This window comes from Narcine bancroftii, chromosome 12, assembly GCF_036971445.1.
Source record: "Narcine bancroftii isolate sNarBan1 chromosome 12, sNarBan1.hap1, whole genome shotgun sequence".
Classification (NCBI taxonomy): Eukaryota; Metazoa; Chordata; class Chondrichthyes; order Torpediniformes; family Narcinidae; genus Narcine; species Narcine bancroftii.
In genome coordinates, this window is record NC_091480.1 from 2,885,725 (window position 1) to 2,902,052 (window position 16,328).

The 16,328-nt window shown below is 46.2% G+C and overlaps 1 long non-coding RNA gene across 1 annotated transcript; it reads right to left on the reverse strand.

Moving 5' to 3' along the window:
• Positions 1–9,970: 9,970 nt before the first annotated feature.
• LOC138747713 (uncharacterized) lies at positions 9,971–14,886 on the reverse strand. The gene is made up of 3 exons (XR_011347639.1): positions 14,692–14,886; positions 13,769–13,991; positions 9,971–10,045 (listed from the first exon to the last, which is right to left on the reverse strand). It is a non-coding gene; the product is annotated as an uncharacterized lncRNA (long non-coding RNA).
• Between the last annotated feature and the right edge of the window lie 1,442 nt (positions 14,887–16,328).

Here is a 16,328-nt window from a genome sequence, read left to right on the forward strand (position 1 = left end):
AATAAAATGGAAAGATACACTAGCTGGGAGGACAACTGAGGAAAAATGGCAGGTATTTTTGGACATTTTTCACAGTATTCAGGACAAATTTATTCCAAAGAGGAGGAAAGGCTCTAGGAGATGCAAATGGCAGCCGTGGCTAACTAATGAAATCAAGTGCAATATCAAATCCAAAGGGAGTAAGTATAAGATAGCGAAGCGGAGTGGGAAGTTAGAGGATTGGGAAACCTTCAAGGAGCATGAGAGGGTAACTAAGAAAGTCATAAGGGAGGGGAAAATGAAGTACGAGAGGAAATTAGCAAATGATATAATGGAGGATAGCAAAAGCTTTTTTTAAATATGTGAAGAGGAAGAAATTGGTTCGGTCTAAAATTGGTCCATTAAGAATGGAAAAGGGTGGACTTATTACCGGAAACAAGGAGATGGCTGAGGAATTGAACAAATACTTTGCATCTGTCTTCACCAAGGAGGACATAGATTATGGTCAGTTAGGGGGTAGTGGTCATGCGGTATCAAGAGACTTGGGGAACTTTCCTGGGGAAGTAGGGGATCTAATGGATATCCGGATCTAGAAGCAGGAGGTTGTGAGTAAATTGTTGGGACTGAGGGCTGTTAAAACCCCAGGGCCTGATGGGCTGCATCCCAGGGGGCTTAAAGAAGTTGCTATGGAAATTGTGGAGGCACTGGTCGACATTTTCCAAAGTTCCATAGATTCGGGGGAGGTCCCTGAGGATTGGAGAGTGGCTGATGTGGTGCCGATTTTTAAGAAGGGAGGGAGGGAGAAAACGGGAAATTATAGACCGGTCAGCCTGACGTCAGTGGTGGGGAAGATATTGGAATCTATCATAAAAGGAGTAATACCAGAACACTTAGGCAGAAATAGGATAAGGGCTAGTCAGCATGGATTCCTTAAGGGTAAGTCATGCTTGACTAACCTTCTGGAATTTTTCGAGGATGTGACAAAGAGGGTGGACTTGGGAGAGCCAGTGGATGTGGTGTATTTGGACTTCCAGAACGCCTTTGATAAGGTACCGCACGGGAGACTAGTGGGCAAGATCAGGGAGCATGGTATTGGAGGTAAGGTGCTGACATGGATAGGAAATTGGTTAAGAAATAGGAAACAAAGGGTTGGAGTAAGCGGGTCTTTTTCAGGATGGTAGGATGTGACGCGTGGGGTGCCGCAGGGATCGGTATTGGGTCCTCAGTTGTTTGTAATTTATGTAAATGATTTGGATGAGGGGATTATTCATAACATGAGCAAATTTGCAGATGACACTAAACTGGGTGGCGGTGTGGGGTGTGAGGAGTATGTCACGAAAATGCAGAGGGACTTGGACAGGTTGGGGGTGTGGGCTGCTGAATGGAAGATGATGTTCAATGTGAGCAAATGTGAGGTTATCCATTTTGGGGGCAATAATAGGAAAGCTGAGTATTATTTAAATGGAGACAAGCTAGGGAGTGGGGAGGAGCAAATGGATCTGGGTGTACTTGTTCACCGGTCACTGAAGGGTAACATGCAGGTTCAGAAAGCTGTGAAGAGGGCAAATGGCATGTTGGCTTTCATAAAGAGGGGATTGGAGTATAGGAACAGAGACGCCCTTCTGCAGATGTACAGGGCACTGGAGAGACCGCACCTGGAGTATTGCGTCCAGTACTGGTCTCCAATTTTGAGGAAGGACATACTAGCTATAGAGGGTGTGCAGTGCAGATTTACAAGGTTAGTTCCAGGGATGGCGGGGTTGACATATGCTGAAAGGCTAGAAAAACTGGACTTGTATCCGATGGAGTTTAGAAGGATGAGGGGGGACATTATTGAGGTATACAAAATTATCAGGGGCACAGACAGGGTGAAGTCGGATTACTTGTTCCCAATGATGGGGGAGACGAGGACTAGAGGGCATAGTTTAAGAATACAGGGTAGGCCCTTTAGGACGGAGATGAGAAAACATTTTTGTACCCAGAGAAGTGTGAATCTGTGGAATGATCTGCCACAGAGGGTGGTAGAGGCAGATTCGCTGATTATGTTCAAAAGAGAGTTAGATAAGACTCTAGTGGGCAAAGGTGTTAAGGGTTGTGGGGACAAGGCTGGAAAGGGATACTGATAGTAGTGATCAAAATGTATTACGTTATGTTAAGCTTTCCTTTGAAAATTTTAATAAAATTTAATAGAATATTTCAGGCCAATGGGACGCTAGGCATCATTAATCTTTCTATGTACGGCGTAGTCGTGCGTGAAAGTGTGGCCATTTTGGCCAAAATAGTGCAGTAAAACTAACCGCGATCACAGGAGTAGCCTCCACAGGCGGCCCGCAGCAATATCATTGAGGTAATTTCATGGAAACAAACGACAACTTAAGCAAATATCAAATCTCATTTATAAAAATGGCACTGGCCTTGTCCTTTGACTGTTGGTTCCGTGATTAGACAGGGATGACTTAAAAGTGTGGTGGGGAAAGAAAGTGTTTGAAAACAATGAAATAACAAATGAAGGGCAGGGGAGTGGATGTGGGGTGTGTGGATTTTAGTGAGGCCTTTGACAGGGTTGCCCAGGGTAGATTCATTCTGATTGTCATGAGCCAAAGGATCTGTGGAACCTTGGCTGTGTGGATTCAGAATTAGTTTGCCTGCAGAAAGAGGTTCTCAACCTTCATCTTCTCACTCACCTACCACCTTAAGTAATCTCTGAACATTAAGGGATTGCTTCATGTGGTAGGTGAGTGGGAAGGGAAGGTTGAGAATGACGGTTCTAGATTGTTCATATGATTATTTTAAAATAGGGTTTGAACTTTCTTTCCACCCACTTACCACTAAAAGTGGTATGTGAGTGCATGGAAAAAGGTTGAGATCCATTGGTTTAGTACATTATATTTAAGGAGTGAATATATGGGCTAGAACAACATCAAGGCCTGAAGGGCCTGTACTGTGCTGTGTTCTCTGGATCTGCTGATCAATGGCCAGGGTTTTTCCTAAATTCCAGAGAATACAAGCCTAGTCTATCCAACCTTTCTTCATCTGCAAGTCCTTCCATCCCTGGTATCAGTCTAGTGAATCTTCTCTGCACCCACTCCACGGCGAGGATGTCCTTCCTCGGATTAAAGAGGCCAAAATGGCACGCAGTACTCCAGGTGTGGTCTCACCAAGGCCGTGTACGGCTGCAGCAGGATCTCTGTACTCAAATCCTATTGCTATGAATGCCTTCCTCACCGCCTGTTGCACCTGCATGCCCACTTTCAACGACTGATGCACAGCAACACCCAAGTCTCTCTGCATTTCCTGAACAGATACCGTTGAGATAATAGTCCTCTTTCCTGTTCTTGCATTCAAAGTGGATCACCTCACATTTATCCACATAAAAGAACCTACTTTATTACATCCAAGACAAACCTGATAATGTCAAATTAAATTTATTTAAATTGGGTTTCAAGTATAATCGATGTAAAAAATATTATATTGTACCAGTCTCGACCTGACATTAATAATTTTAGTTGTACTTAATGATTTTCATATTTTAACTTTCAAATCAGATTCCCATTTTAATCTTGATTTATGAATTTCTAATTTAGTAGCTTTTTTTCTGTACATTTCTGAAATAACTCCATTAGTGATCACAGACAAAGGAACAGAACCAGGCCACTAGGCCCATCGAGTCTGTTCCATAAATCTACACTAAGCTATTCTACACTAGTTCTCATTTTTGGCCTTTCCCCGATAATCACTTGATGCCCTCACTAATGAGATATTTGTTGTTCTTTTTAAAATACTCCCAGCGATCCGGCTTCCACTGCTGTATGCCGCAGTGAGTTCCACACATCCACGACCCTCTGGCTAAAGAAGTTCTTCCTGATCTCTTTTATATGGATAACCTCTCATTTTCAGACTATGAATAGTTTTCTGCCTGTTTAATATTTCCACTGGGAGACGAGGCTTGTATTATACGTTATCTTTTCTAATGGAATACAAGACCTCATTTCTGAATGCCACCATTGAATACTCGTCATTTTCTGGTCCCAGCTAAAGCCAATCTCAAAGAGCAATTTGAGACTCATCTAATATTAATTCTAAACTCAATTTCTTCATATAACCCAATAAAAATACCTTAGGATCAAGTGAAAGTTTAAATTTTAATAAGTTCCTTGATTCTATCCCAGAAAGGTTTCACGTAATCAAGTCGAGTGCAAGAAAGAGCCAACTTGCTCATGGCACCTAAAGCACCGATTTACGTGAAACTCCACGAGTTCCACCAACCTACTTCCCTTGCCCATAACCCTCCCACCCCCTCGCATCCATGTACTCATATAACCTCATCTTAAATGACAGAATTGACCCTGGCGCAACTTCTTCCAGTAGATCATTCCACTCAGCCACCACTCTGAGTGAAGAAGCATCCTCTTGTATTACTTCTCAAGTTTTGCCCCTTAACTTATGACCCCTTGTTCCAATCTCTGCTCCCCTTAGGGGAAAGTGCCTATTCACGGCTACTCTATGTATTCCCTTGATAATTTTAAATACCTCTATCAAATCCCCGCTCAACCCTCTACGCTCCAATGAATGAAGTTCCAATCTACTCAATCTTTCTACGTATTCAAAATACTGCAATCCAGGCAACATTTTCGTCAAACTTCTTTGCACTCTCTCTACCTTATTGATATCCTTCCTATAATTTGGAGACCAGAAAGGCATACAATACTCCAAACTTGGCCTTACCAACACTCTGAACATCACCTCCCCAGATCCTATATTCCATGCTATGATTTATAAAGGCCAGCGTACCCAAAGCCTTCTATCTCCATGGGAATCCACCTTCAAATTTAAAACTAATTTGGCAGGGGAAAGGGAACAGGACTAATAGGGAAGCAGATAGGAGAGTGAATATAGGGGTGGTTCTCTTAGACGGTGAAACGATAAGGAAAAAGGGAACTAAAAGTGATAGGAGAGTAGGGGCAAGTGCATCGAGAACAAAGGTGGAGGGAGAAAGGAGATATGGTATCAAGGTATTGTGTATGAATGCACAGAGTGTAAGGAATAAAATGGATGAGCTTGAGGCGCAAATGGAAATGGGAGGTTCTGACATTGGCTAGTGGAGGAACCTACCAGGAGGAAGGTGATTCTGGACTTGGTGCTGTGCAGCGACGCAGAATTAAAAAGTGATCTCGATGTTGGGGAGCCATTAGGGAATAGTGACCATGGTATGGCTACTTTTGAGCTGCAATTAGAAAGGGAGAAAGAAAGGAAGTCGGAAGCATCTGTACTACAGTTAAATAAAGGGGATTATGCAGCTATGAGGGAGGAGCTAGCCAAAATAAAATGGAAAAACACACTAGTTGGGAGGAAACTCGGGAAAAATGGCAGGTATTTTTGGACATTTTTCACAGGATTCAGGACAAATTTATTCCAAAGTGGAGGAAAGGCTCTAGGAGATGCAAATGGCAGCCGTGGCTAACTAATGAAATCAAGTGCAATATCAAATCCAAAGGGAGTAAGTATAAGATAGCGAAGCGGAGTGGGAAGTTCTTTGATCCTGATGGTTGTGCAGCAGTTCAAACTTCTCAAATGCAGAATTTGAGCTGTTTGCTCTCCCAGTGCCCTAGAGCATTGGTTTGGGAATATTTATGCCACAGGTGGTGTTATGGTCCTGTTAAGTCAATGACTCTGGATCAAATCTGGCCCCGTCTGCAAGGGGTTTGTGTGTTCACCCACTCTTCAGTGGAGGTGGCAGGTTAACAGGGGTTTGTGGGGGGGAAAATCACAGGTGAATGAGGGGGCATGCACAGAGCTGGTGGGGTGAATAGGAGTGTGAGGCAGTTGTTGGCGAAGGGGAGTGTGTTGCAGGGATGTGGAGCTGAGGACTCTCCATCCAATCTCAGACCAGAGGGAAACAGGATTCTTATCGTGCTCACAAATTCCTTCGTCACTCCTCAAACGATGATCAGTATTCTGACTCAAGCGTTTTCTGGCCCTGTGACGACAAGCGGGCCTAACGTTCCAATGGCAAATGAGGCAGGGAGGTTGTTTCCTGTAATAGAGGTTGTAAAATTTCCATTAGAGAGGAATACGTTGCCTTTAACTGATAACATGCGGTGGGGTCTCGGTTCATTTGGTGATGTCTGGGATCTCTCTCTCAATATAAAAAATAAAAATCAAGGCTGGGTCTCTCTTTAGTGGGGGGGGGGGGTGTCTAATATTTGCTTATGTCATCATCTAATTCATCCCAACTGGCAGTGCAGGCTTTGTTCCCCAAGGCGTCCGTATTGGCTGTCCATGGACCATCTCTGTCCCAATGCAGTCCACAGTGTCACTTGCATTTAAATCAATGATGGCATCAGCACCTTTTGGCCAACTTTAGCTGTGTTTACTCAGTCAATCTGGCCAGTTTAGTTTTTCATTCAATTCTGGTGTCTGGGGTTCATGGGAGTAGTGGAAGATTGCTAATTCCTGAAACAATTCTTCATTTATCTTATTTTAAAACAATTATTTAATTTCACATTTGCATTTAAAACAAATTGTTTTATTTGAAATAACATCAAATGAATGCATAGTGATTTAAAAAATTAACCCCTTGTCTTGGGATGATGGTTTTGGGATGTTTGTGCCTGAGGTTTGGCTCTGAAGTGAAGGCTGTTGATGGGTTGATCCCAGAATGGGGGGGGGGGGGGTATTTGTGGGCAAGGGCTGGTTTGGAGGCTGCAGGGAATTCTTTTGCTCTTGACTGCAAGAAGCATTTCATTTAATTTTTGCTGATGTAAAGAAAAAAAGAAAATATATCTGGATAGTATTTATAAAAATTTACCAAACGTTTCAAATAAAATCTAACATCTTAATTTTCTTGATTTTAGGAGTCGGAAGGTTCATGTTGGATGATTACAACTTAATTCCTACAATTGGTAAATACACATCCCAAATCTTCAAAGAAATTCAAATTTGTTCCATGAATTCGATGTAATTATTTCAAGTTGGATACAATGACCTATTTCAGTGTGGCCATCGACCCATTCCCAAATACGCATCGAACTTCCAAGTTAATGCCACACATTTTACCCCTATAACAATTACAGTACAGAAACAGGTCATTTGGCCCTTATCGTCTGCTCTGAACTAAATACTCTCCTCCAGTACCACCTCTCTGCATTCCCCTCCCCTCCAATTTTTTCTGAAATGACAAAATGGACCCTGCTGCCATTATTTCTCCCAGAAGCTCACTCCACTCAGCCACCATTCTGAGTAAAGAAGTTCCCCCTCATGTTACTTCTAACAAGACCTCTTGTTTCAATCTCTCCCACTTGCAATAGAATTGCCTATCCACATCAACTCTATCCATCCTTCTTGTAATTTTAAATACTCTACCAAATCCCCTCTCGGCTTTCGAGTTGACAGTAATGCAGTCATGGATGGTTGGATGAATTCTCTTGGGGAAGAGTTCATAGTGGCTCAAAAGTGCTTGATTAGATGCAAGGAGAGCTGCCACTGAATGTTGCATGTATTTGGTTCTGGGTTTCGAAGGTACCTCAACTCTCTCTCTTTTGTACTCGGTCCAAAAGTCATTGCTGATCTTATTTGGAATTAGACCAGTTTCAATGAAGCAATGCTGAAGATTTTTGCTGGGGGGGGTGGGGGTTGGGAAATAAGCATTGCATTAAATGAAGCTGCAGATGGTCATCCTTAAGTGTTGATCTGCAGTCCAAGTCTGGTGAGCTTTCTGGGATGGGCTAACATTCCAGGCAACCCCTTCTTCACACAACAGGATTCAACATTTAATAGGACGGGGGGCGGGGGAATAATCTGGGGCTAAGTTCCGTATGTGTTTTGAGTTGATCTGATATAGTTCATGAAGCCCATTGGATTTTAACTTCTGTCGGGAGCACAGTGGGCTATGAACAACATTTCTTGTTGTTTTCAGAGTATATCTTTCCCCTGGTTTATAATTCTTTGTGTGAATAATTTTTTTACTCCTGTCCAAGTTAGTAACAGGAAACACTGTGGGAGTGGGATGCTGTTTCATCGCTGGTAAAGTCCAACAACTGGTGAAACATTGACATGATTGAAGCTGTCTTGAAGGCAGGTTTCCAATTACTGCAGGTAACTTTCTGTTCAAGGTCTTTCACCCCATCTTCCTCACTCGTGCACAGTGTCACGGCCGTCAATGACGGAGGGAGGAAAGTTGGTTTGAAAATGAGCAAATTGTTTACGTCAGAGCCAAGTCTGAAACCACCTTTTATTGAACCAAGCGAGATGCAGGACTGGTCACGGTGGCTGCTGGGGAGCACATGCAGATAGCCTTGCCCACAAGGAATCTTTTGAGTCCTCATTCTCAGCATAGGGTGGCAGTGTACTAGGGTCTCCTTCTTTCGCCTCGTCTTTCTTAATCATCTGGAGCCTGATTTCTTTCCCCTCTCATTCACCCTGCATTATTTTCTGCATCCTCTCCCTGTTACTCCCTTGCTTTCTATTCCCTTCATTTTCTCCCTCATCATTAATTTTAGCAAAGATGACTGGCTTGGTTTAGTCTGTAACATGTTTGAGTTTCAAGTGGAACATTTAGCGTGGGCTCAGTGCTGTTTTGAAATATTAGCAGAATAGAGGGCGACACCAGTCACTAATGGATAGAAGAGAAAAAGATCCCCCTCTCTCTGGTAAGGTCGTGGGCAAGAGACCTAAGAGAGGAACAAGTCTGAATAAACATCTTTCCTGATTAACTGTGTCCGGTGCATTGATTGAGTGGTGCTGTTGCAGCAGACCCCACTCTTATCCATAATTGATTGGAAACTAATCTACGGTCACTGGACCCAAAATGTTCACATACACGTTTTACCTCTCTAACCATTACAGCATCGAAATAGGCCAACTTTGCCCTTCGAGTCCACACCGAACACTTTGTCCTACTTAATCCCATTGACCTACACTCGCCTCTTGACCCTCCATTCCTTTCCTGTCCAAATACATATCCAACTTCTCCTTAAGAGCTAATATTGAGCCAGCCTCCTCCACTTCATCTGCAAGTCCATTCCACACACCCACCACTCTGAGTGAAAGTCCCCCCTCACATTTCCTCGAAACTTCTGCCCCTTTCTCTCAACCCACCTCAAATCTATACCCCAATAATTTTAAATACCTCAACCCAATCCAACCTCAACCTTTTATGCTTCGCAGAATAAAAATCTTGCTTAACCTTTCCCTATAACTTAGACCTGTGGTTTTCAAAATGCTCTCAAACTCAAATTCCACTTGAAGCAATCCCTACACCAGAAGTGCTCTGTGATTAGTCAGGGATTGATTCAGGTGCTATGAAATGAACCATCTAGATCCTGCAGGATGGAGCGCCAGAATAGCGTACATAGTTGAAGAAATTAAATTCCAAGACTTTGCTCTGCAAAGTGTTTCAACTTCAAAAGTACAGCCCCTCATGGCCAATCCCGGGAATTTACTGGGACAGGGTCCAGTGGAAAAGGGACACTGTCCAAATGCCAGTGTCAAATGATGTCATTTCACGCCACCTCTAACCCTACTCATATCCTCGGCGTTTGCCGATGTCGGCCTGATGGTAAAACCAGTGGAAGAGAGACAGCAGAGAATCACCCGTTTCCAGTCGAAGGCAGAACACACCGACCGCTCCCCGGGGATGAGTTGTGTTCAGTGGAAAAGCAATCTTGTGTCCCAGTGGAAATGGCACCAAGGGCTTCCTAACCTGAGACACTGCATGGCCAATGAACTGGGATTCCTGTGGAAAAAGGTTTCAGACTGCTTTGTAAAATATGCATGCAGTGCTTCAACCGAAATGAAGGCCAATGGGATGATGAGCTTCATTAAACTTTTCTACGTGGTCGTGCGTGAAAGTGAGGCCATTTTGGCAAGAAAGCGCAGAAAAATTAACCACGATCACAGGAGTGGCCTCCACGTGATACCTGGAGCAATATCTTCATGGAAACAAGCGACAACTTGACCAAATATCTAATCTCATTTATAAAAATAGCACTGGCCTTCGCGAAAAGATGTATCACGATCAACTGGATGTCCGATAGCACGCTGGGCTGTGGAAATGAACTGCTGTTACCTACGGGAAAAAAAAATCACATAAACGTGACCCTTTGGTAAAGGTCTGTCAACTGTACCTGGACCACATAGGGGCCCAGACACTAATATAAATGAACAATAAAAGGGGATGAATGTAACCATTATATAGACCAAAACCAAGTTTCCCCAACTGGACTCATCTACTTGTAATGTCTGAAAATGTGGATATGAAAACAAACTGCAATAGAGAGAGAAAAAATTCAAAGTGCAAAAGGAAGAGTCTTTAAATGGGTCCCTGAATGTGTGTTGAGTCTGGTGGTGAAGGGGTAGCAGCTATTCCTGAACCCAGCTATACCTCTTTCCTGATGGGAGCAGTGAGAACAGAGCGGGTGATGTGGATCCTTGATTGCTGCTGCTCTCTGACAGCAGCGTTCCCTGCAAATGTTCTCAATGATAGAGGGTTTTTACCTAAGATATCCTGGGCGGTGTCTTAACTTTTGCAGAGCTTTTTGCTCAGGGGTATTGGTGTCACAAGACAACTGATCAAACCTACTACAAACTGAACCTTTCACCCCTCACACCCGTAAACCCACTATTTTTCTTGCATAAATGTGCCTGTCTAAATGTTAAAGGTCCCTATTATTCCAGACTACACCATCCTGCCCAGCCATGCGCTCCAGGCACCCGCAGCCTTCTGCACGTTCTCTTTCTACAAGTCCTTCAGCAGCCTTGTGTTTCCTCAGCACTGCCTGCTCCTCTACCAAGCTCTGCCTCAAATCCATTCACTCTGAGCTTCCTGCATCACTCCAGAGAAAAGCCCAAGGTTTCTCTCTCTGGATATTGCATTTACTTCATTCTGATGGGCTGAATTCCTGCAGCTTCCCAATCAAACATCTGCAATCGCCTTTAAATTGTGCCCCTCTGCACAGATTTGTGCCACCTGCTTTTAAACAGGTTAAATCCTATGGGCATTCTGACAGTATCCTTCCACTCTCTCTCTCTCTCTCTACCGGTGGACCTAAATCCTTCTGCCCAAATTGTTGCTTGGTCTGGGCTTCTGTCCTTTTGCCTGGATTCTCATCCTCTGCTATTTCACTCTGAACCTTGCCGTCAGCCCGAGGAATAAAACTGTGGGGATATGGATCGGAATTCTTTCTGGCTAGAGCATCTCAAACACTGCTCTCATCCTCGTGTGTGCACAGCTAGAGACAAGAACAAATCTTGTCCTTAGTCACTGTGAAATCCATCTCCAGGATGCTGGCACTTTATTCCTGTGTGTTTTTTTTTTAACCTTGCTTAGTGCTAGTTTTTCCTTTTGATTTGAACATTACAATATATGTGAACGCACTTTCCAAATGGTTTTACAATGTAAACAATATTTTAAAGAAAAATCTGAAGACTTCACCATCTGAGATGCAGATTCTAATCTGTGGCTTCGGCGGGTCCGCGCCAAGGGGTATTTGGATTATTTTAAAGAGGACCGTCTTCCAATGTCTGCAGTGGTACTGGGAGAAAAAGGGTTGGGCTGTCGGTGTCATAGTTAATGACGTCTCATGACAGAACTGAAAGCTTACAGTCTGTGGTGAACTGATATTCTCGTCCCACTGACCAGCACCCCTTCCTGCTCATTCCCATCCATGGGGCCGGGAATCCCTCACCCTCACGGGTCCCCCTTCAACTCGCAGTTCTCCGATCCCCTCAACCACACGGATCCCCTAAACCACGCGGGTTCCCACCCCCACCTTCAGCCTCGCAGGTGCCCTCAGCCTTCTGGGTCCACGTCCCGGTCCCCCCCTCCGCCCTCTGGGTCCCCGTACCTCCTCAACCTTCTGGGTCCCCGTCCCCTTCCTCCCTCAGCCTTCTGGGTCCCCACTTCCCCCTCAGCCTTCTGGGTCCCCACTTCCCCCTCAGCCTTCTGGGTCCCCATCAGCCTTCTGGGTCCCTGTCCCCCCTCAGCTTTTTGGGTCCCCGTACCCCCTCACCTTTCTGGATCCCCGATCACCCTCACCCTTCTGGGTCCTGATCACCCTCACCCTTCTGGGTCCTGATCACCCTCACCCTTCTGGGTCCTGATCACCCTCACCATTCTGGGTCCTGATCACCCTCACCCTTCTGGGTCCTGATCACCTTCACCCTTCTGGGTCCTGATCACCCTCACCCTTCTGGGTCCTGATCACCATTACCCTTCTGGGTCCTCATTCCCCTCACCCTTCTGGTTCCACGAGTACCTCAGCCTTGCGTGTCCGTCAACCTTCTGGATACCCGTCCCCCTCAGCCTCGCAGGATGCCCGCCCCCCACAGCCTTGCATGTCCCTCACTCCTCTGGCAGATCTCCCACACCCCTCTGGCGGGTCCCCCTCACCCTTCTGGGTCCTCGACCCCCCTCACCCTTCTGTGTCCCCGACCCCCTCACCCTTCTGGGTCCCCGACCCCCTCACCCTTCTGGGTCCCCGACCCCCTCACCCTTCTGGGTCACCGACCCCCTCACCCTTCTGGGTCCCCGTCCTTCTCCCCCCTCTGCCTCGCGGGCCCCGAGCCCCCTCTGCCTCGCGGGCCCCGAGCCCCCTCTGCCCCACGGGACGCGACGCCCCTCAGCCTCGCGGGTCCCTGATCCCCCTCAGCCTCGCGGATCCCCCTCCCCCCCACAGCCTCACGGACCCCGACCCCCCCCCCTTCAGCCTCGCGGGTCCCCGACTACCACACACCCTAACGCCACCCCGACCCAAACTCCCTCACGGTACCCCGGCCGAACGTCACAACCATCCCCCTGCCCGTTCCCCTCCGAGCTCCGGCCGCTCCAGACCCAAAGGGCGACCCATGGAAACTCCGTCCTCCCTGGTCTCGCTCCCAAAATGCCCCGATTCCCGCCCGTGAGGAACCGACACGAACCTCTCTCCCCCTCCCGCTCGCGACCAACTCCTCCAAAGGCCGGAAAGATCAACAACATGGCAGCCACCAGGGGTCGCTCTCGCGAGAGCTTGATCCACCCCTCCACGGGATCTCCTCTCCACCACCCCGAGCCCCTGGATGGAGCCCCAGGGCTCGAGGTCCAGCCCTTTGGAGCCCCCTCTCTCCTGAGAACCTCGTCCCACTGGGGAAGGGTCCGAGAGCTGCCTCGGGCCTCCAGTCCATCTCCCCTTCAGGCTGCACATTTCCACACCAGGACCTGCCCCACATTCCCCCCCAAGATTCCAGTCCATCCCACCTCCACCACCTTGGCCCAAAGCTCATTCCACGTTCCCACCCCCCTCTGAGGGAAGAAAATCCCCCTTCAATCTCAATCCATGTCCTCCTCTTTGAATCTCTCCCACTCTCCTTGGAAACAGCCTGTCCCCATGGACACGATCCGTCCCCCCTCACAATATTCAAATCTTCCTCAATCTTCTACGCTCCAGGGAATAAAGTCCCAGCCTGTCCAACCTTCCCCTGGAACTCAAACCCCGAAAGCCAGACCACCTTCTTGTCCCTCTCCTCGACGCGCTGTCTCATTCCTATCCTTCCTCTCCTCCGGCCACCCAAACGGCACACAATGTTCCCAAGTTGGCCTCACCCATGCCTCGTCCAACTTCCTCGTGGCCTCCCACCTCCTGCACTCAATCCTCTCATTTCTGAAGGCCAAAATACCAGAAGCTTTCTTCACTCCCACCCACCCCCCCATCTCTACTAGGGACTCCACTTTCGGGCAGTTCTGTACCACAGTTCCTCAATCCCTTTGTTTGACAACACTCCTCAATGGTCTGCCATTTAACATTCAAACTCTTACGTTTTAAGAATCAATTGCAGAGATCCATGGATGTGGGAAGTCAGGAGGGTTAGGGACTGGGTGCAGGTCGATGAGACTGGCAGAATATTTCACCATGGACGAGAAGGGCCGAAGGGTCCGTTTTCTTTGCTGTGGGGTTTCTCGGGTAGAGTTCACACCATTCTCAGGAAGGAGGATGAGCAGACAGATGTCATGGTCCACGGGTAGGAAAGGTGATGAGATCCTGCCAGGAGAGATGAGGGAGTTAAGTGCACAACCAAGGGGTCTCTCTCTGTCAGTCTGTGTGTGTGTCTCTCTCTCTCTGTCTGTGTCTCTCTCTCTGTCTGTGTCTCTCTCTCTGTCTGTGTCTCTCTCTCTGTCTGTGTCTCTCTCTCTATCTGTGTCTCTCTTTGTGTCACTCTGTGTCTCTCTGTGTGTGTCTCTGTATCTGTGTGTCTCTCTCTGTCTGTGTGTGTCTGCCTGTGTGCGTACGTCTGTGACTCTCTCTCTGTGTCTCTCTCTGTCCGTGTCTCTCTCTCTGTCTCTCACTCGCTGTCAGTGTCTCTTTCTCTGTCTGAATGTGTCTCTCTGTGTGTCTGTGTCTGTATATCTGTCTCTCTGTGTCTATATATCTGTCTCTCTGTGTCTGTGTGTGAGTATGTCTGTCTGTCTGGGTATGTGTGTGTGTCTCTCTCTGTCTGTGTCTCTGTATCTGTGTCTGTATCTGTGAGTGTGTGTCTCTCTCTGTCTGTGTGTCTCTCTCTGTCTGTGTGTCTCTCTCTGTCTGTGTGTCTCTCTCTCTGTCTCTCTCTCGCTGTCAGAGTCTCTCTCTGTCTCTGCCTGTGTGTTTCTGTGTGTGTCTGTGTGTGTGTGTGTGTCTGTCTGTCTGGGTATGTGTGTCGCTCTCTATCAGTGTCTCTAATATTTGCTTATTCATTACCCACCATTATCCATCCCGACTGGTGGTGCGGGCTTTGTTCCCCAAGGCGTCCGTATTGGCTGTCCATGGACCATCTCTGCCCCAACGCATTCCTCGGTGTCACCTGCATTAAAATCAAGGTGGCATCAGCACCTTTTTGGGCACTTTTAGCCGTATTTCCACAGTTCTTCTGGCCAGTTTTGTGTTTCGTTCACACATTCCTGCTGCCTGGGGTTCACGGCACTCGTGGAAAATCGCCAGTTCCTGAAACAATTCTTCATTTATCTTATTTGTAACATTTTTACATTTAATTTAACATATGCATTAAAAAAACTTAAATTTCTTATTTGAAAATAAGATAAAATTAATGCATAGTGATTTAAAAAGTAACCCCTCCCACAGCTGCCCAATAGAAAACAATAAAGAGAGGAAACATCTAGATAGCATTCATAAAAATTGAGCAAAACTCTCAAATAAAATCTTGCTTTTCTTGGTTTTAGGAGTCAGAAAGTTCATGTTGGGTGATTACAACTTAATTCCTACAATTGGTAAATACACATCCCAAATCTTCAAAAGAGAAATTCAAATTTGTTCCGTGAATTCAATGTAATTATTTCAAGTGGGATACAACGGCCTATTTCAGTGTGGCTATCGACCCATTCCCAAATACGCATCGGACTTCCAAGTTACTGCCACACATTTTAACCCTATAACAATTACAGCACAGAAACAGGTCATTTGGCCCTTCTTGTCTGCACTGAACGAAATACTCTCCTCTCGTACCACCTCTCAGCATTCCCCTCCCCTCCAATTCTCCCTGAAATGACAAAATGGACCCTGCCGCCACTACATTTCCCGGAAGCTCACTCCACTCAGCCACCACTCTGAGTAAAGAAGTTCCCCCTCATGTTACTTCCAAACTTTTACCTCCTGTTTCAATCCCTGCTCCCCGCAATGAAAAAAGTCTCTCCACATCAACTCGTTCTATCCTCCTAGTAATTTTAAAGACTTCGATCAAATCCCCTCTCAACCATCTACAATCCAAAAAATAAAGACTTCATTTGCTCAATCTTTCTTTGTAATCTAGTTGCTGATATCCAGGTAACATTGACGTAAATCTTCTCTGCACCCTCTCTACTTTATTGATAGCTTTCCTCTCATTTGGTGACCAGAACTGCACACAGTACTCACAAAAGAGCCTCACCAATATCTTGTCTAGTCTCAACCTCACTACCCGACTCCTGTATTCTATGTGATGGTTGATCAAGGCCAGCTATTTGAACAGATTCTTTTCGAGGTACTCTCTGATTACCCTCCAATAATTAACCTATCACTGTCAGGCTCACCTGGTTGGCTTTTGAAGCCGTTTTTAAACAAAGGAACATTAGATTACATCCATTCCTCTGGCACCTCACCCGTGGATAAACAGGTTTTAAATATTTCTGTCAGAGCCCTTGCAATTTCTACTCTTCTTTCCCTCAAGGCCAAGGGAATATCATGTCAGACGTCCATCCACCATCAGACAAAAATTAGCCGACACAAGATGAAGGCAGGACAGTAGTCCCACCTCTCCAGCACGAGTCATGGATCAAGTGAGCACTGACTGCAAGAAGTTTCTACATCCTCTTGGTGTCTGTGTGGATTTCCTCCCACACTCCACAG